Source organism: Siniperca chuatsi, linkage group LG4 (genome assembly GCF_020085105.1).
Source record: "Siniperca chuatsi isolate FFG_IHB_CAS linkage group LG4, ASM2008510v1, whole genome shotgun sequence".
Classification (NCBI taxonomy): domain Eukaryota; kingdom Metazoa; phylum Chordata; class Actinopteri; order Centrarchiformes; family Sinipercidae; genus Siniperca; species Siniperca chuatsi.
Window position 1 is genome coordinate 27,982,735 of NC_058045.1, and position 21,064 is coordinate 28,003,798.

A 21,064-nucleotide genomic window follows, 5' to 3' on the forward strand; every position below is an offset into this window, starting at 1 on the left:
CCACGTGGCCCTTACCTGTGAGTCCTTCAGCATCCATCACCTCAACTCGCTGTCAAACCAGCCAACATCACATCGGCACTCACCTTCACATCAGCAGACACTGCGGGGGTCCAAACGCAGGTGTCAGCCAGGGATGTCTGAAGAAGTGGACTGCTCTCTCTCTTTCTTTCTTCTTTCTCTCTCTCTCTCGTCTCCCGACGGTTAGATTGGCTCGGGACTGGCTCCGACGCGCTTCGCGATCCCGAACGACAGAGCCGAGGCAGGCGGGCAGGCGCCGCTGGAAATGTCTGCAGCAGCTGATGCACCTCCGCGCGATTTGTTTTCCTCCCCCACCCCCGCCTCTCGCGTTTTGATGTATTCTTTGCCTTCAGCTCTCATAAAAGACAAACTTTAAGAATTTCATGGGGCATTTCTAGCTGTCGAAATCGTTGCTCCGGTCTGCTCTCTGCTCTCTGCTCTCGCTGCTTCTCCCGGCAGCAGGCGAACAGGAGGGCGGTGCGACTGGATTCGTGCGCTCCAGCGGTGCATGCGTGGCAGGGACGGTCAGATCCTGGATTCACCTGTCACCACACGACAAAGTGCACCCTACTGAAAATACAATCGAAGATGAGACTGGCTCGAATGCTGTAACCCTCAAACCAAAAGGTGCCTAGAAGATTTTAGGGGAACCCATTTCTGCTCCAAGAGGGGTGCACATTTGTCCAAGGCCACTAGCTGGGAGGAGATTTTTATTTTTTTTTTTTTTTTTGGGGGGGGTGAAAGCAATTAGTTTAGAAACCATGTAGCTGTGTTAGGATGCTCTGGGTTTGGAGGAAGTCACTGACAAATTGTATAAAGTTAGAGCATAGCTGACAAAACTTTTATGACCCCCACCAAAAAAAATAATCCAGACCTAATAGAGGTCTGGAGGATTTAATAGAGGTTTCATCCCATGGAACCTTTCAAAAGACTTTCGTTGCCTTTCTGCACTGTTGAAGGGGAGATAACAGGCAGAGTGAAATTGAGCCAACCTTCATTTAGGCAGGGACCTGTCCAAGACCCTAGACCCCAGATTAGGAAGCCCCATCCTCAACCATTTTTCTTTTGGCTCTTATTTCTATTCTGAGAAGGAGATGTTTATCTCAATCATACTACCTGTTACTGGTAAAGAGAAGACAAGATGAAATTAAATATAATAAAGGTGATACAAAACCAGTGGTGGAAGTTAAACTATATACCATTAGGTTTTCTGTTTTATACTCCACGAAATTTCAGAGGCCAATATTGTGCATTTTACTTCATTTAATTTACTTCCTTAGTTTCTAGTTTGCAGATAAAGATTTTACATACAAATCGTCTTAAATCTCCTAAAACATGATGCATTGTTATATATTAAATTACCCAACATTATATAAAGTAGATAAAATCAAGTCCACCTCGACCAACTACTGTACAGCATTAAAATGCTGGTGACACTTACTTTACTTAAACTTGCATTAATGTTTGAGAGCTGTAAAACTGATTCAAAAAACTGATTCAGTAAATTTGTGGGCTTAAAAACCAAAACAATGAGCTGAAAGAGGCTAAAGCGCTCTGTAGAGCCGTGTTGAACTGTAAAGTTGGAGGATGACTATCTGTGGCTTTGTCACTACGAGCAACCCCTTTCACATTAGTCATTTGATCCGCTGTTCATATAAAAATATTTATTAGTGCAGCTTTAAGTAAAACTCCCAATGGAATGGATTTTCTTTTGCCTTTGACAGTGACCGCTGCAGAGACAGACAGACAGGAAAGGTGGTGGGGGGGGGGGTCGCAGGACTCAGCCTTATGGTACAGGCTCTACCAGGTAGTCTACCCAGGTGCTCTCACTTTTAATGTTGTATTTTTACATTTTACATTTTTATTTTTGCACAAGTTCTGATTCATTCTTCCACCCTTGCACAAGCAGTTGATCTCATACAATGATTTCGCATTGTGAATTCAACATTTGCAGGTTTAGAGGCTAGAAAATATCTGTAGAAAAATGCTCAATGTCTAATGCGTATAACCACAGAATTAAGCCTCCATAAATTGTACTTTGATATTGTGAGCATGAAAACCAATACATTAATCAGTGAAGAAAGATGCAGTGTGAAAAATTTTAGTGTCTGTGTCTAATCACAAGTATCCATGGTGGGCCTATTAAGGCAAGCTTATAAAAAAATTTCAGGAAAAATGATATGGCACCAATGAGCGCAGTCACACAGAGAATACTGTGGATACCAGCTCATGCTCCAGCTGAGGTCATATTTGGGCTTAGCTGTTTATATGCATATTCATGTCCTAATCACAAATACCCCAGCATACATAATTAAACTGAATACTTTGGATATTATTATAGAAAGAGAACTCAGTTTGACCACAAAAAATAACATGAAATAGGATACCCTGGGTAATATGAGCCTATCCCAGGCGTGATGGCAGCTTATACCAGATGGGAAATGATGTTTTCATGCCCCAAATGGAAATGTTGAGCCTTGTTAATAATATCGGATGTAAATGTCTATAAAATGCCTTCATTTTTAAAATGTAGCACTGTGTCATTGTTGACGTGAACATTTATTTTAGGTATTGATGAAATACAAAGCAAGTCAGGCACTATTGCTCACTATTGTCACATTATTAAACTTACTTTCATAAATCATATCAAGGCTGCTAGTGTTAAAGAAGTTGTGGAAAGTTTTAGTTGACAGTACAGTCCTGAATATTTGGGCTTTGGCAGAGAGTTCATTCATAATCCTGCTCTTTCCTAGTAGACATCTGGTGGAGGCTGGGGTACATTTACTCAAGAACTGCACTTCAGTACCGTTTAGAGGTACTTTGAGTAGACCTATTTTCATTTTACTTGACTATAATTTTACTCCACCAAATGGAGATGGTGCACTTTTAGATGCATCTGATGACTGTAGCTGCTACTTACTTTGCAGAGTAGAGTTTAAAATAAGTGTCACAGCAGCCAAGATGAAGCACAAAACCTAAACTAGTATCTATCTATGGTATCTACATGATTAGAAAAGGATTGGTATATATAATTTTTTTCCCCCCCTACCTGAGTAGGCTTATACAGTATTGGGGAAATAGTTTCTAGTAGGCAAATTGCATAACAGGACTCCTCAAGTCACAGTTCTGACCAGTGGTTTAAGCACCGTTGTAAGTGCAGGTAACCATAGCAACAGTGATATGTGAAACAGATCTAACTGTTGGTTAAACTGACTAAACAAACTTGAAGCTTGCATTAAATTTAGGGGCATATTGACATATCCAGCAGACATAGAGCAACATTATCATTCCTTTGGAGGTGTGTGTGGCCACCTGACAAATGTAACTCCAATGTTCAACTCTGATTTTAGCTCTGTTTCGGCCTCCACCAGCTCCTGAGGGAAATATCTGGCTTTTTAGCTGCTGAACTCTCCACTATGTTCACCAGGTAGTCGGGAAGTGTGTGTGTGTCTCCAGTGCTGTTTAGCACTGGACAGATAGTGAGCAATGGGTTTATCAGAGCTTTGTACCTTTTTAAAACAGTTGTCTGCTGCATCTGGAAAAGACGATGATGAGATCAGTGAACCAAAACAGTAAGGTTGCAGGCCGTAAAATCATAACAACAATAAGCCGAGAGTCACTGTAAAGCTCCACAAAGCTGAGGGGGACTGCAGCGTTGGGTGATGCTTCTGAGTTTGTCGCTACGATTGACTCCTTTCACATACAAGTAGTCATGTGATCCATTGTTGAAATGAAAATATTGAATTATAGCCACTTTAAGAAATTAATTATGATTAGAACACAGTATCTCTTCATATTTGGAGAGCGTATAATGATAGGAAAAGTGTGTGAACACTGATCTGTGCAGAATAATTGCACAGCCTGCAACACCTGTATTTGGGTTTGGTGAGCAATGTTCTGTGTGTGTGTGTGTGTGTGTGTCCCTAGGGGACATTACACCCTTGTATTGGGTAAGGGATATAAGAACAATAACACACTAAAGTGTCCTGATAGAAAATAACTGACTTGGTGGAGGAATTGCCGCAGGAAGCACTGTTAGTTATATCAGGGCACCTGAAATTATGAAAGCAGGATGACACTTTTGATGGAGCATGTTTCCATACTTATATAAAGAATTTAAGGATTTTTCTACCATTGGTTTAAAATCTGACCTGCATGTAGGAAGAAACTGGTTTCCATGTTCAGAAAAGTATCAAAAGCGTTTGTAGTCCAGCTGTACACTACACCTCTGGAGAGCCAAACCAGATTCTCCTTCCCTGAGGTGTATAAAACCTGCTCTCTGCTTAGTTTTGTGCCGGAATTATCTCAGGTCAGAAGAGAGCTCAGAGGCTGGAGAGGGCTTAGGATAAGTCAGAGTGACAATTAGCGGAATGACACATTTTGACACGTCAGACCTCCTATCTGCCACTGATGAATCATAGGAGCCTGTCCAGAAATAGCCACCCCAGCCCCAGCAACAGAACAGTCCAATGCCTGTGTCAACTTTGTTTTCACATCCTAACCTGGAACAGTATCCTTACACTCTGCGCAGTGAACAATCACATGCTGTATCCATGCATTAATGAGCCTGTGTATCTCTGAAGGAATGTGTACTAGGTAGTTATTATTGCAGGCTCTAGCCAAGGACGCAACCTAGGCCAGATCTGGAAATGCGCTCCCCAATAAAACATACAAAACAAAAATGAGAAAATGAATTGTATGTATAACAATAAAATTATTGCACTCACCAGCAGGTGGAGTTGGGGTGAGCTTCAGTACTTTTAATTTAATCTCATCCTCTTTAAAGCACAGTCCAGGTCGATTCTTCTCTTTAATTAAAAAAAACAAAAAAACTCTTCCCCAGTACCAGGAACATTAATATAAAACATTCCAGATTTGAATATACTGTATCCCAAAATTAATATAAATCACCCCAAATTAAATTTTAAAGCATGCCAAATATGATTTCAAGGGCAGAGGATGTTTAATTTATTTTTATTTTATTATAAACTGGCCAGCAGCCGGCTCTGCTCAGATTAAAGCCTACAGGAAAATGTTTTAATTTTTTTTTAATTTTTTTTTTTTTTACATGAACATTTCCTGAAAAAAGTATTATACAAGTTTAATGTTTATTTGGGGTGAAAAGACTCATTTTCTTAAGTTTATCCCTTAGTAAAATCTCAGCCTTAGCGTTGGGACTCCAGGTGAGTTTGCAGGAGATTTCTAAGACTAATGTTTTGAATTTGCTCATTAGTTTTGAAATGTCACAATTTTTATAAAATACTACGCAAAGTGATGTTTATTTCTATTTTACCAGAGTAATCTGGTCTTAATCTAGATAATTATTTCAAATGAATGAATAATCTTATTCTCCTTTTGGCGCATTTATTATATACGGTGATGATGATGTTGATGCTGTTAGGGTTAGTGTTATTCCCTCTGCTACGTTCCACATTTATTATGTAAGAGGCTGCTGCAAAGGACCAGCAACAGGTTTGTGTGAATGCATAAAATACAAGGCAGGTCCCCTGGGTGAATGTCACATTGCTTGTGTGCCACTGTGTTTAGACTGCTGGAAGTAAACAAGGAAGGATGTTTAGATGTATTTTAAGATTCTTACTGTATTTCTTCATCCTCTTTATTCAAATGAGTGTGCTGAAGTGAAGCCGTCTTTAAGATCCAAAGGCAACATGTAAGGCTCTCCAATATTCATGAACGGTTTTGAATCAGAGGGGTGAATTACAGGGGCTGAAGGTTACTTAAACTACAAAAACAAGACTTTTTATGGTAATGTGTTTTCTGTCTTTTTACCTCAGATTTTCAGAATAAGTATCATTAATCTACAAAATGTATATTAACATTAAACTTTCCATTGTGGTTGCACTATTCTTTACATTGTGTATGTTAATATACTGTAAGGTTAGGAAAACATACACTATATTTATAAATACCTAGATTATACAGAAAATTTCATATCCATTTCATTCAGCCACCAACATTAAGCGGTGACAACTGTGAATGAATCCATTATTGGTCATTTATTTCCCATACGTCTAGTAGTATATTTTTGATTTTTACTGATACATTGTTATTTTTTCTATTTATTTCTGATTTATTCTAGCTCTGTGCTTGTGTTTCTTTTGGCCTCATTTTGATGCTGCAGCAACCTTATTTCCTTACTGGGAACTGGGAATGATTTTTCCTTTTATACTGTAGATGGTTGGTTAGATGGCTAGATACACACACACACACACACACACACACACACACACACACACACACACACAGAGAGAGAGAGAGAGAGTCAGAATATTACTTGCTATGCAGGAAGCAGCTGACACAAACTGGCCTCATCCAGCATCATTTCACATCAGCTTTACGCCTCCTTAGAGACACATGCTGATATTGATCACAGCTTTTCTGATAGAGGCCTGAAAGATAAACTGCATGGATCTCAGTTGGCCTCTGAACATTTATAGAGATGAACATTTGAAGACTTTCAGCTCCACACTTGAACAATCTATTGATACATTGTTCGACAGAAGATGTGTTGGGGATGTGATCCATCTCAAGCCTGCAGCTGTGCTCCTGGTTGAAACATAACACCATCTGGCTAGATTTTTGCCTCAAAGAGGTAGCTTGCAAAGCATGATGCTTGTGGGATAAATGCTTATGGAGGATCAGTAATATTTTTATTTTATGTTCCTGAAACAGAGACAGATTTACTTAAATTACTGAGAATCATAACTAGATGTGACAAATATGTCTTGGTGTAGAAAAAAAATGCCAATTTACTTTGTTCTTAGCTTAAGAAATGGTGAATTTACAAGGTACTTTTGACTAAAGGTAACTGTTAGCACTATTACATTGGCCTTACCCACATCAAAACCATGCTTGCCAAGTTTTACAGTTTAAACACCTTTAAAATTCATTGCAGACTACTGAGGAGCATCCATGTTCAGAACACTGTATAATGATATGATAACTAAGTGTAATATTTATATATAACATCTGTATGTCTCTTCACAACAATGATAAATACTAATATATCAAACTTGAAAATTGCTCAACCACCATGGGTTTGATCTTGATTAAAATTTTTGGGAGTGTAAAGAAAATGCTAACATGATGAACATTTACAGCTAATCAAATTAAAACATTTTAAAAAGGAGGTAGGACAATCTTGTAACAGCACAGCTTAATTTGTTGAAGAACTAATCACAAATTTTATTGATGTGTGAGCGCTAATGCGGTTTTAAACAACAATTCAATCTCATTTAACTGAAGTAATTTAGACCGTGTTTACTCCGTTTCCAAAACATTTTCTGCCCAAGATGTCGAAGAATATGTACTTTTTATTCAAATTCCGTCTAACTGGCACAAAGAGAAGACGAAAAACTAAAAGTGAATTACTTGTAAGCACAAAACAATGGTCAGATTACAAAGCAACTCTACTCACAGCCAACACCATGACAGTATGTACAGTATATGCACATGTTAAAAGGGCAGTAGAATCTCCTGTGAAAGTATAGTATCCAGTCATCATAGCTATACCCATTGGGACAAACACGCAGAATTCTGTAGATACATTTTACACATACACAGAAAAACACCAATAAATGCATGTAGAGCAGAATTAGGCAGATACCCGCTGATAATTAACGTTCAGAAGAGTGCTCAGTTTTTTTTTTTAATCACCTTAAATCCAGCCCCCTAGAGGCCCTCCAAACCCAAGAGCTGAGCCCAGCAAAGAGTCCCCCATGTCAGTTGGTGCTGAGACTAACTGCCCCTCATAAGACACTCTGACCAGTCTCACAACAGCACTGCTTTCCAAACACCAATCAGAGTAAACCAAATTATAATGCAATGTAAAGAAACCTATCTGGAACATTGGAAAGAAGAAACTAAAAGCCAAAGTAGATCACAGTGTTATCTGACCCTAAAAAGAGGTTATGAATTGGCAGAATATCTCTCTACTGTCAAAGACAGAACACAGAGACAGATCCTGACCAAGTACAGGCTCAGTGACCACAAACTGGCAATCGAAAAGGAAGACACAAAAAAATCATGGCAACCAAAAGAAAACAGAATATGTGGTCACTGTTCGACAGGTGAGGCTGAGACAGAGATGCACTTCCTCCTACACCGTAAAACATTCACTGAAATAAGGAACGTTTCCTTTAACGAGTGCAACTCTGTAATCTCAGATTTCAAAGAGCTAAATGACCTCTCAAAATTAAAAATACACCTAGGAGAAGGAGACATGTATCAACATGCCACAACCTGAGGGACAGCGAGTGGCCTAGACACACGCATGCACACGTACACACACACACGCACACACATTGTATTTTTAACTACATTTATTCTTTATAATATTTACAGAGACCCAACAATTCCCACCATGAGCAAGCACTTGGCAACAGTAGCAAGGAAAAACTTCCCTTTAACAGATGGATGGATGTACCCACATAATTTAATGGAATTGAGAGCCATCATACTGTAAATATTCAGCAGTCACTGTTCAGTAACCTAACTGGCACAGCACAAATGAAATAAATGCAAAATGTGGCAGTTTTATCCACATACTTTTTCAGAGAAGTTTGGATCAGCTCCCATGCAATAGTTTAAATTTATGACTTTGGTCTTTGTGCACAATATGCAAGGTTTCTGGTCATTTTTCAGCCCAGGGAGTAAATGTGGCTACTGCCTCTTGTAATACAGAACTAAATTGATTTCTTAGACTCGGTCATTATTGGACTACAGAAGAGGAAATGGGCCCTACCGGTAATTAAAAAGTGTTTTATTTATTTATTTATTTTTTTTAAACAATCTTCTGCGTCATTAAAATTTCACAGGGCAGGTAAGAGGGGGTATTATCTGTTGAAAAGACAGCCAAGTAGTTCACACCATCCCACTGAAATGCTGAACAGAAATTCAAGCTTTGATAATAGAGCAAGTAAGTCCCCTTTCTCACAGTATCATTTATGCAATGAATGATATCTAGTAATTGCTGCGAACATCTTGGTTCACATTGTTTTCCGCAGGAAGCGAGAGCAGCAGATCTCCCCATTGAATTTTTTCCCAAGCTTTCTGCAGGCAGGATGTAAAGAAATCTTGTGAAGAGGTTAAGCCATTGTTAATTCCACAATGCTTAATCGTTCTCCTAAAATAACAAGGAAACAGCCATCCTGGAACAGTCGCCAATGGAAAGATTAACTGGATTAGCACCAGTTGATGCGGTCCAGCAGTGATTGCTGTGGGTCTGAATCATGTCAATGTGGAAACTCTGTTTAGATAGTTTGTTTAAAAATGCAAATCTCTCCTTATGTTAGAACACGAATGTGAACAATGTCAGTCACAGCATGACAAGGGCATTTTACATCCATACAACACGCCAATTTGTGATTATTTTTGGACAGATTTGATGCACAAAGCAGATACTTTGCATTGATACCATGCCTGAGGAAGGCTTCAGCTTTTTATTTTTTCCTTTCAGCTCACTTCCCAACCTTGATGGAAGAGAGGGAGTCAAAATAATAGATTCTGTGGGGATATAAAGCACACTGTGAATCTTTGGCTAGGAAAGCCACTGTGGGCTTGTTATAGTGGCTCCTTATGAATAACTGTGGAGGTCCTGCAGCCTTAATAACCTCACTAACTCAGTATCCTCTATTCCTGTCTGTCAGTCTGGTCATCTCCATACAGAGGGACACAAAGCGACCATACCCCAGGGTGTCCATGAATAGGGATGTTTATAACAGCGTGGGACAATTTGTCACTCCTTAGCGCAACCTGTGTCCCGCAGGAAGCCAAATAATGATTTTAACTGCCCGTCTAAAAGATTGATCTCCCTAATCTTCCCCACCTTTCTTCCTACTGAAAGGTGCAGACTAATTTACGACAGGGCCGACGATGGGCATGCTACGCCTGTGAATGAATGATCTGGCCTCTAGCAAAAAGAGGTAATTTCCTCTTAATGTAGTGCCGTAAACATTTATCATCACGCTGAGCTGACAGCACATCGACACAGCGAGGACGCTGCAAGTGCTTGCTTTAATCTCTGGAGATTTTTACCTCTGATTAGCGAGGCGGCCTACAATCACCACCCACCATGCTTGGTTAATTTTACCACCACCTGCAGCAGTAACTGTTGGTTTGGGATGTGCTATAAATAAATATAAATCCTTAAGCAGTGCAAGGGGACAACTTCAGATAAGCATCAGTTACTGCCACCGGGGTACAGAGGAAATATTAAAGTTTGCTGTTTGATACGATGACAGAAGGAAAGACACGCAGAAACCAAAGAATTGAATGAGACTTGAAGCGAGGCTATCAAATTATATAATGTAATTATGTTGACAACCCAGCTTGTGTTGACACTTTGGGATGTGTAATATTCCAGTGATTTGGGAAGGCTAGGACTGTTCATTAAGCTCAGGGATAAATAGATTCACATTAATTTGCTCACACTGAGAGAGAGAGAGGCATTTGCACATGAATATATAATGTGCTGAAACAAACAAAAAACGCTTTAAACAACTGTGTAGAGGCTGAGCAAAGAGAAAAGGAATAGAGGTTGGTCATTTATGGTCTACGCAGCTGAAAAGGCTTATTTGTAGACCTGCTGCAGCTGTACACAATAGAAGTGATAAGGCATCACACACAATAACATGAGCTCCCATTACTAACTAATATAGGCTACTAATAAATCATCTGTCTTTACCATCGTAATGCAAGTGTTGTTTTTCATTAAGCTGTATTAATAACTTTTTGGCCACTGGGGGCAGATAAACTTCATAACAACAAAGTGACAGATACACAGCCCTGACACATTATGCTGACATGTTCACAAACAATTGCCAATTACATCCACCTGACACGGAGCAACATTAGCATTGATTTGGAGTCGTGTTTCTGTCCACCCGATGAATGTAAATCCAATGTTCACTCTTCTCTTCTCTCCACCAACTCCTGAGAAAAAATATCCGGCCCTTTTAGCTGCTTAATGTTCCACTTTCTTCACCAGCTCGTCTCTAACTTTGTCCGTCCGCTGTATGTTGCTGGTCAGTGGTTTTATCAGAACTTTTTTGTGGAAAACAGTTGTCTGCCGCTGGTCACAGTGTTTTGAGCGTCAGAAAGGCAAAACAATGAGCTCATAGGCTAAAAAAAAGTCAGCTGCTGAGTTGGTTATAATTCCCATTCACATTGCAAAGTCATTTGATTTAATGTTAATATATAAATAGTGATTATTGTAGGTTTAAATTTAACAACCTTTGGTGCTAATTAATGTGGTGTTTCTGAACTGCACTTCCCAGAGATCACCTGTCAGACTAGAGTACTGTAAAATTATTTTCCCTTGGATTTTCTGTTGATGAAGTCTCTCTAGGTAATGCTTTGTCTGTCCATGGTGACAATGTTGCTACTGCAGCACCGTAAAACTATAAAAGATATTATGTCCTGTGTGCCAGTTGAATTTTTCCAAGAAGACATGCAAGGATACATTTTTAGAGCATCAAATGCAAAGCTTAAAAGCTGTGATGTACAGGCTACAGACAGATATAGTGACAAAACTGACTTTGACATAAATATATATAAATGTCGTACATTTTTACCTTGGAAATAGTAATAAACCAGTTCCAGTAACACCACTAATACTGACCTTATTAAAGACTCTAATATTGACCAGACATCACTGATCATAATTAAATGCTGTTTATGAGTCAGTGTTATTTAAAATGCAATGTAATTTTAATAATCTAATATAATTTTTTTTTTAATTCCAAAAGAATTGTGTATTTAGTATTATAGTTCAGAGGTGCTGTGTAGTTACAGCTTTGTTACCTTACATGTAGAAGAATGATCCCATCAGTTCCACACAGTAAGGTCTACTGATTTTAAACTGAAAAAGAAAAAAGGGCTTGTATTGGCCAAAAACCTGAGATTAGGTATCAGAATCAGTATCATGAGAGAAAAAGTGGAATCAATGTATCGATGCTTGATATAAATAAATTGAAAAATGTAATTTTAATGTAAGCTCTGTGGTGTAATTGTATTCTGCATCTCTGAAAATCCTCTACAGGATTTCTTCCTCTCACTTTAAGGCCAAACATTCATCAAATCACAGTGAGAGGCGGCCCGCTTCCCTTGTGGTTGTTGACAAGACTAAAGCATATTAAATCCAGTGTCACCCGAAGATCAATATCTACTGAAAGTGTTGACACTTGGCCGCTGGGGTGACACGGTGTAGGTATGCATTTGCATTACACTGTGGTGGACCATCTGTGCCAGTGTTAAGGTTCACTGCCTGAGATTGGGGTGGATCAAACTTTGTTTTGTCAATCACAATAAGCCTCAAATGAGCAATTTTAAACCAAGTGCATTGGCTGACCTGGCAGGGATGTAGAGGTATCATTATCGTCTAAGCTTTCATTATCTTTTCGCAGGGATACATGATGCAGGTTACATCTGCAATTAATGGAACTTGTTATTTGGCTGCTATGTATTTAACGGAGTGCCAAAACTATCATAATTGTAATTTGGGACTAAATCTTCAGGATCCTGAAGAGGGGGGGGGGGGTACCAAGTAAAACATAGCTTTGTATGTGATAAGTAAGACTACACCTACCTATAGCAGCCCTGTCCACAATGTGCATTCTGATACGTTTCATTCGTTCTTTATCCTTAACCACTTTTTCTACTTAGTGAAATGGGGTAGTGATGATTCTAATAAAAACATAATTACAATAAAGAATAGTAAACAAAACAAATGAACCCTCATCTAACATCCTTAACTTGACATTAAAATGCCTTATTTTGTCAATCAACTCCTTCTTATATGGGATCCTATGTTAACACATTATTCAGAACAACAGAGAGATTTCTGTATTTGTGTTTTGTCTTTTTTTTGCCTGTTTGATCTGGCAGGGCCTTGTGGGAAAATAGTAATACTAATTAGAATATAATAATTTGGGAATTGGAAACCGACTCATAACAGTTGTTTAGTTTGTCAATGAAATCTGACCTAATGGAGCAGAGTTAATTAATGTTAAACTTTTGATTTATAACAAGGGATTTCTTTTTTTCCACAACTTTAACTCTGATTGTTGCTAATTTAGAAACAAATATTTAACATGAAACATATGTGCTTTACACTACAAAAAGTTTTAAACAACAAGTACCGTAAGCAAAAAAGATAGCAATGTATGTGAAGAAATATGCATTCATATGAAAAATCTAATGTAAGGACTAGTCACCACCTGTGACTGATTAGATCCAAATCTGACTAAACAAAATCCTGAACGACATTTCATATTATTTACACTGCTGACATTTTTTCAATAAATCTAAAATCTTTCTACTCTGGCCTGTCTTGCACTACCATTGGCAGATATTCAGTACCATCATTACAGTATATTCTAATGTGATTTTAGTATGTATGCTGGATCTTTCATTAGACTATTAGCATACCTCAGCCACTACCAAATGGCCTGAGTGCAGCCCCTGCGGGCTGATAAGAAATAGTCATTACCCCTCCACAGCTACTGTATCTGTAAAACTACAGAATGTGCAATTTGCAAAAGTTTTTTCCTGTGCAACTTCCACCACAAAATTAAGCAAGAGAAAGTAAGACTGACTGTGAAATCCAATAAATATTTATTACTTAACTTGGGAAGTGCTCAGGATATGAAGTACAGTTCCTTAAAGCTTTGACTGCAGAGACTAGAATGATGGCAACAGGAATGATGGTGAGGTTACGGTGATAATGATGATGAAGATAACGATGATGGGATAATAATTAAGATGATAATGATCGCGAGGATGATGACCTTAATACAAATCAGTTTAATGTGATACATAACCTTTTCACAGAGATAGAATACCACAAGAATTACCTGTGAACTATTTAAATATATTGCAAAAGGTAAATTCATAATCCAAACATACTATTACTGTATTAAATAATAAGTCTACAACCACAGTGGCTCTGTAGGGCTTTAATGTTCATTGTAAAGAAAACCAAACTGTAAGCAAGATAAAAGTTGAGATCCAAAGTTTGGCAAAATGATAGTGGATGGTATGCTATCATGCTCACAGTATCATCAGAATCAGAAATACTTTACTGATCCCCGAGGGGAAACTCTTTTGTTACAGCTGCTCACTATCACGTCAGTGCACACAGGAATAGAAGTACTAAGCAAAAAATATAATACAGGTCAGATAAATTAAGTACCAAGTGGGTATAAGTATAAAATAAGTGTGAAGTACATAGTGGGTTTACCAGTTGATGATGATTATAATATGGTATAAGGTAATAGTATATGAAGAGTCAAGTTAAGTGTAGCTTATTAAGATTATAATGAGACGGAGGATATTGCATGTTAGCATGCTGATGTTTTGCAGGTGTAATGTTGATCATCTTAGTTTAACATTTTAGCATGCTAACATTAGCTAATTAGCACGAAACACAAAGTACAGCTGAGGCATTAGTTTTGCAGGTGTTTAGTCACTAACCAAATTATTGGACAAATAAAAATTTTGACCTGATAATGGCACAAGATGAAAATTCAGAGGTCACCAAAGTTATTTATTATAGTCATACAACTGATTGTGTTGAACAGGATTGCATGCAATCTATCAAAGTTGTGGAAAAGTAAAGAGATCTTCAAACTCAGTAAAGTTTATCTAGCTTGACTAAATTGTCATTTCATTTTATTTATTTAGTTATTTTCGTTTTGACCTAACCAGTGCATAGTGTGTGACGTATCTGTCCCAACATTTCTTTCAATCGGGATGGAAATGTGGGCAGTAATTCAGAAAACAGTCTGTGAAAAGGTGGGCAGACATTGTGACAGTGCCACTAGTATGTTAAATATGTTATGTTATGTGTATTTAACACCTCTTCATCATTTGCAGAGTCAAAGTCAAATTTAGGAAAGATGTAGCGGATGTGTAAAAATGTAATGATGATGATGTGTACTCCCATCATGCATCTTGTTCACTGTTGTCCACAAACTTTAAGATCAAATATGGTGTGATCAGGTTTTCTTCCCATCACTGCCTGTCCTCCCTTCCTGTTGGTTAGATGATAATGCACCGTCTGCCGCAAACCATTGTAAATTAAATGAAGTAATTAACGTAATTGCCAGAAATCTATGTTGCTATTTAGTTGTCACTAAGAGTAATCATTTGCATCTTATTCACTTAATTGATTGGCGCACTACATCACAAACAGAGGCCCTCTCATCTTATATCTCAATTGAACAGTTTCTCTCTCATCACTTTTAAAAAACACATCATCAGAATACTGTTTTATTTAAGACAAATGCCTTTTCACACAGCAATCCTTCTGTCTTTCTTTTGTGTATTCATCCCACAGAGGTAGTTTTAACAATAAAGCGTGATAAAACCGGCTTCACAATCCAGTCCACTCAAAGCTGCAGATAACTATGTTATTAAAATGTCATTTTATGCTGCAGAATCTCAAAGAAAAACATTTGAAACCGAAGCTTTTCTTTTCTCTGTGTCCCGTATGAACGGCTCACTCCGACTTATCTCCTGTTGGATCTTATCTGGATCTCTTAATGGGTTGTGGTCCAGTCAAGCTGTTTTCATCTCTGAAGAAAAGGATTATCTGGAAGTTTAAGAGCAAAAGCACTTTGTGCTGTTGTTGTCAGCTGAGGAAATGTCAGCATCAGTTCTTTTACTATTAATGGTCCAGATAAATAATTTAAGTTGCTCATGGAATCAGCGCTGAGTCTGCCTCTTTGTGACAACAATACATGTCTATTGACAGCTATAGGAAACTTTTGTGGATCCACAACTGAAAAAAGTGCTTTTGTTCCATATTCATTATAATGTCAGTCTTAAATTACCAGTCCTCCTTCACTTTCCTGCCTTCAGTGGAAGTTAAATTGCTGTAAAAATACATTTTAAAAGGAATATCCCACTTAAAAGCAATCAATAAAAATTTAAAAAAACCTGTCAAAATGTGTAGAAACTGATCAGACAAACATTCAGCATAATCTATTTCTCTCCTATTGATTTGTATACTTCTGTGTTATGCTATTGCCTCCTCACAGCGCAGAAGCTCTGCCTGAAGTAGCTATTTAACTCTTTACTGGCGAAGCGAGAACTGTTTGGAACATTTGCCCAAATAGTTCCAGGAACTAAAAGCCCTTTTTTGCACATTTCTATTTGCATTTCTACAGTGCTAAATCTGAAGAACTGTGAAGATTAGGCAATTGGGCCCCTGAAGTTCCTGTGGTGGAACCAAAGTGCTTGTCGGCTTTCTGATGTTGGAATTGGGGGGCTGCATCCAACAATTTCTATAACTTTCTGACAATGACAATCTGACAAGTACGCCCGCTTCAAGGAGTGATTGGCCAGCTGTGCGGAGGCGCAGTATTCCTTTGAGCCAAAACCTGCCATGACCTGCAACACTAAACCGGTCTTTTAATGTTTCTCACCAGAACTGCAGTCAGACTGACTTCACAGTTCCTTTAGACAACACCTTGTCACCGCCAGATGCCTTTGGTCCTGTTTTGTCCACCTTGATGCTCCTCACGCTGCTCTCCATCTGACAGGGGGAAAAAGAAAACCTTCAGCCCCAAGGTTGATGAATCCCATCTCTATAGATTTCTAAATCAATGTGTTTCTGTCAGGTTGTACAGTTTGGGCGTTTCTCCGCTCTGAAAGCGTGAAAGCACCCCTGTGCTTAGGCAATGCGGCGCCCTAACACGTCCAATCACAGTCCAGCCGAGAGGAACCAAAGCAAAGTGGATGTCAGCATGCCTCTGCGATGATGGATGGGCCTCACTAGAGAGATGATGGATGACCAGGGTGGCCATGTTTGTTTCATATCATGTAGAATGAGTTACTATGGCAATACTGCTGCTCCAGTGACCTCAGGTTGACCTGTGTCAAAAAGAGAAGTCAGCTATGACTTTGGCTGCCTGCTGGATGACAGATACCGCCAGGCAGTCCAGAAATATGCTCATGTTAGACTGAGGAAAGATTTTTGTGAAAGTATTAAAAATGAGTTAATTTTTACATTTTTCTTGGGCTTCTATAAGCTACACCCACTTGTAATTGATTGCAGACTAATGTTTGTTTTCTTTTTCTCAGTATAAAATTCCAATAAGTTGTGCTAATTAAACACAGAGGAAGCAATTAAAAACTCCCACTATCTACAGTTGGGCAGACGGCGTGGCTCACAAAGAAGTGCGATAAATACGGAGGAAGTGACTTTTATTTCAGTTTCAAAGTCTTCTTGAGGGCCCTGTCACAATACAATTGCATTCCTAAAACAATCTTGACAAATTATAATTGAATACATTTAACAATGCAACACAGTGTCGAAGAACTTTTATTTTTTGTTGTTATGTAATTAGATGGTATGAATACTTTTTATTTTTTAAACGTCCTAATAGCATTAATTTCCCTTTTTTATTTTACACTTAAAGGCTCAAATGCTTACATTTCTATCTCAATAAGGTCATTAAGATAGTGTTTCATCTAACAAAACACAAAAAAACCTCAGCTGAACAGCAGCCAGCTCTTAAAATCAGCCTGTGATTTCCAACTTAGTATTTTTTGTCTTTGCAGAGGGAATGGTCTGTTTATGCTCTTTTATCCAGTAACCATTATTTGTTGTGATTGTGTATCGTCTCATCAGTCTCTCAAGTAACAGAGGACTTACTGTTAAACTTACTGACACCAACCATACAGGTCAATTATTATTCAAAAATTGTAACTTTAAGTTATAATAAATTCTTGGTGATTAAATGTAGAACTTGGAAAATGGTACAGGCACATGTACAGTAAAACATACAATCATAGCCATTTATCCATTAGTAAGACCTGTTCAGTTTTTAAATCACGTCCCTGCTGCCGTAATGACCCACTTTCAACATTTTCATTTAAACGACCCCGGGGATCAATGAATGAAGATGAACTTCGTCTCATGTTAGAGAGACTTATGAAGAAGACAAGTGTATTTAATCACCTCTTTACACACTTGAGGAGTTTTGTTAGCTGCAACAGCTGTGCCACATTTAAAAGTTACAAAATGACGTGAGAGGACGCCCGAAGCAGAAGAAACCAGATGATGCAGCATGAAACAAACAATGAGACTTTTTCGCTGTCAGTTTAGCGATGTGTTCTTGTTTCACTGAATATAGAAATTATTGTTCTTATTACTGGCCCAGCCTCAGATGGTTGCTGTATTTCTTGGTAATTGTATTGCTTCCTTTAACCTGCTTGGAGCACAAGATTGATGGTGTTTACTGCATCTGGAAGATTTATACAATATTAGAGAAGTTGGCATAACTGAAAAGTACAATAAAGCCCTATTTTCTTTAGACAAGTATCATTGTATAATTAATGAATTACCCTCCAACCTTGATGTTTTGTTGATCACATTTGCACAAGATAATGAAATTTACATTTGTTTGTTTCTTCCTGTTTTGCCAAAGTAAAATTTAAAGTTTGTCTTTCCTCTACAGCTTCCACTGCTGCCTGGAGGATAATGTGAAAGTGTATGTTGAGTGGAAGAACGCAAAAAAAAGAAGTTAAGGCAAAAACTGCTACTTTACTGAGAGTTGACAGTTAGTGTTACCAGCAGACATTTAGCTTCACAATGTGGGAAGTAATAATGGAATCTTTACTTGAATTATAGCCAGGAAAGATTTTCTAAAGACTAAAAAACATCGTGAAAATTAAAGTGACTACAATAACTGCAAATCATTTCATGTCTCCCAGGTAATAACATGGCTTAACTTTTCATTTAAGCAGCAAACTTTATATAAAAAAAGTCCTCTGCAGCAGATGCCCTTCATTCATTACAGAAGCGTTATCAATTATTGGCATTTACTATCAGACATCCATTACTATACTTTTCATGTTGTTGTTCATTTTGCACCAGAGTGGCTCCACTGTTTCCACCGTGAACTTGGCTGTGTCGTCAAAACAAAGACCTTGCCCTCCAGCAATGTGAGCAGGGTGCAGTCTTGAAATACAAATAAGAACTCTTCAAAACCTGGCTCCCACTGAGTCCAGGTTAAACCGACATAGTTTATGTGTGTGTGTGTGTGTGTGTGTTAGTAATTGCTTAGTACCCTTTGAGAACCTCCTTCAGTTTTGAACTTTTAAAGTGACGTAAGATCAGCTTGGACAGAATAAGGATACAGAATGTTAAGGTTACAGAATCAGAATCAGAAACACTCCATTGAGCCCCGAGGGGAAACTCTTTGTTACAGCTGCTCACTGTCACATCACACAGGAGAAGAAGCACTAATAGAATAGAAAGAGACATAATAATAAATAAGTCTGCAAGCAAATATGATGCACTATAATACACCTAATCAAAATAAGTACAAGTGGGTATGAAGTATAAAGAGGAAGAGTTATAGTTAAGGAATATTTCACCACAAAATGAAAATTCAGTCTCCTTTCCATGTCAGTCTAATTCCACTAATGTTTGTATGACCAAAAAACACATATTGATATATACTTCATTCTCAGCCTTCACCCAACAATTGCAGCTATATCGGACCACAAACGTGCATAATGTCTCCAAATGTGAAGAAATGAAGAAGCCAGTGAAGAAATGGTTTAGCTAAAAGATAATTCTGTAGAAGCTGACTGAATAGGGATAGATGATGCGCGTTCTTGTCAGATACCATCTTTGTAGCCCGGTAGCCAACACTGGAAGACCCCATACCGGGTCAAGGCCTGCTAAATGAGAATCACTGCTCTAATATACTTAAATTATGTACACAGAACATTTACTAAAAATGTGTCTGTGTTCCTGCGTTGTATAAGGACAATAAAGCTGAACCTTGAAATTGTCAGGGTTTGACAATACGCCAAACAGACTTACAGCTAATTCATGAATGGCAACACAGACAAAACTGTGAAATTCTAGTGGATAAACAACAGCAACAATAAATTAACCAAAATTACCCACTTTAGCAACATCTGTGATCTTGGGATGCTTGGATAAGCATAACGAGGAAATAATTATATTAAGGTACCTGCAAACTGTTCTTTGCCAATGAAAATCATTCTTACTAAACATATCTAGAAAACATTCACTGTCAATGTATGTCATTTGTTTTCCTACAAGACTGTGATCTTGCTCAAATACTGAGAAAGTCAATGCTGACCAAATATTTTGTATTTGGGGAAAAAAAAAACGTCAGTGAACATAATCCAGGCAACAATTACATTTTCTCAATAACGTATTTGGCAAAGCAAATTAGTAATACATAAAGGTGTTCTGTAAAAAATAATGTTGGATGGGTAGCACAAGGGTTAAGTTCAGGAATGTAGTGGCAAAGGGGAATATTAAGGGATAGCGTTTAGGGAGTAAATGTAGTCAGGAAAGGTCCTCACATGTATACTGATGCAAATAAGTGTCTATGTTCATTTGTGTTAAGAGCAGGGTGGTGTTGTCCATTGACAAGATAAATGCTGACTACCCTGACAGGCTCTCTGAAAGTAAGCTGAGCCGCTGCTGCTCTGAGCAGACCAAGTGCTCACACTGCTGCATCATTATTCATCCCCAGGACTGTGTTCAGATGAAGCTGTGTATCTAATGACGGGCTCTCAGGACATCGAATCATCTACAAGAACGACGGGACTGTAAATGAGTGTGTGTTTGATGGTGAAAGATAAATGAGGGGAGTATGTTCAGGTCTGAGTGTTTCCTGAGTGTTTGAGAGACTGTGTGTGTGTGTGTAGTGGACTTGGATCATGAAATGGATCAGCAGGAGGAAAGAAAATGCTTCAGATTTTGAAGGCCAATGGCTTGTTGAGTAATCTAAGTCTAAACACCCAAGTGTTCTCAACAAGAAGCAAATTTTGGTCTTGTGATATTTGTGCAAATTTGACTGCTGAAGTATTTTTGCAGTCAGTGTTAATTTACCCCAAAGAGCCAGTGTACCAAGGAGTTAGCTGTAGCTAACTGGCAATGTATGCACCGACCATGGATGTGCGCCTGTGCTATGATTGTGTGACAATTCAACCTCCGCCTGATCTTAAATTTCACCAGGAACTCCAGTTC

At 38.3% G+C, this 21,064-nt stretch overlaps 1 protein-coding gene across 4 annotated transcripts in view; it reads right to left on the bottom strand.

Annotated features, from left to right (window-relative positions):
• The window catches only part of LOC122874508 (alpha-1,3-mannosyl-glycoprotein 4-beta-N-acetylglucosaminyltransferase C-like), a 103,299-nt gene extending 102,559 nt beyond the window's left edge, over positions 1-740 (bottom strand). For all 4 annotated transcript variants that reach the window (XM_044192458.1, XM_044192456.1, XM_044192453.1 and 1 more), the window contains exon 1: positions 84-740. The gene's annotated coding sequence lies outside the window, so the exon portion shown is untranslated. The remainder of the gene's footprint in view (positions 1-83) is intronic.
• Positions 741-21,064: the final 20,324 nt, after the last annotated feature.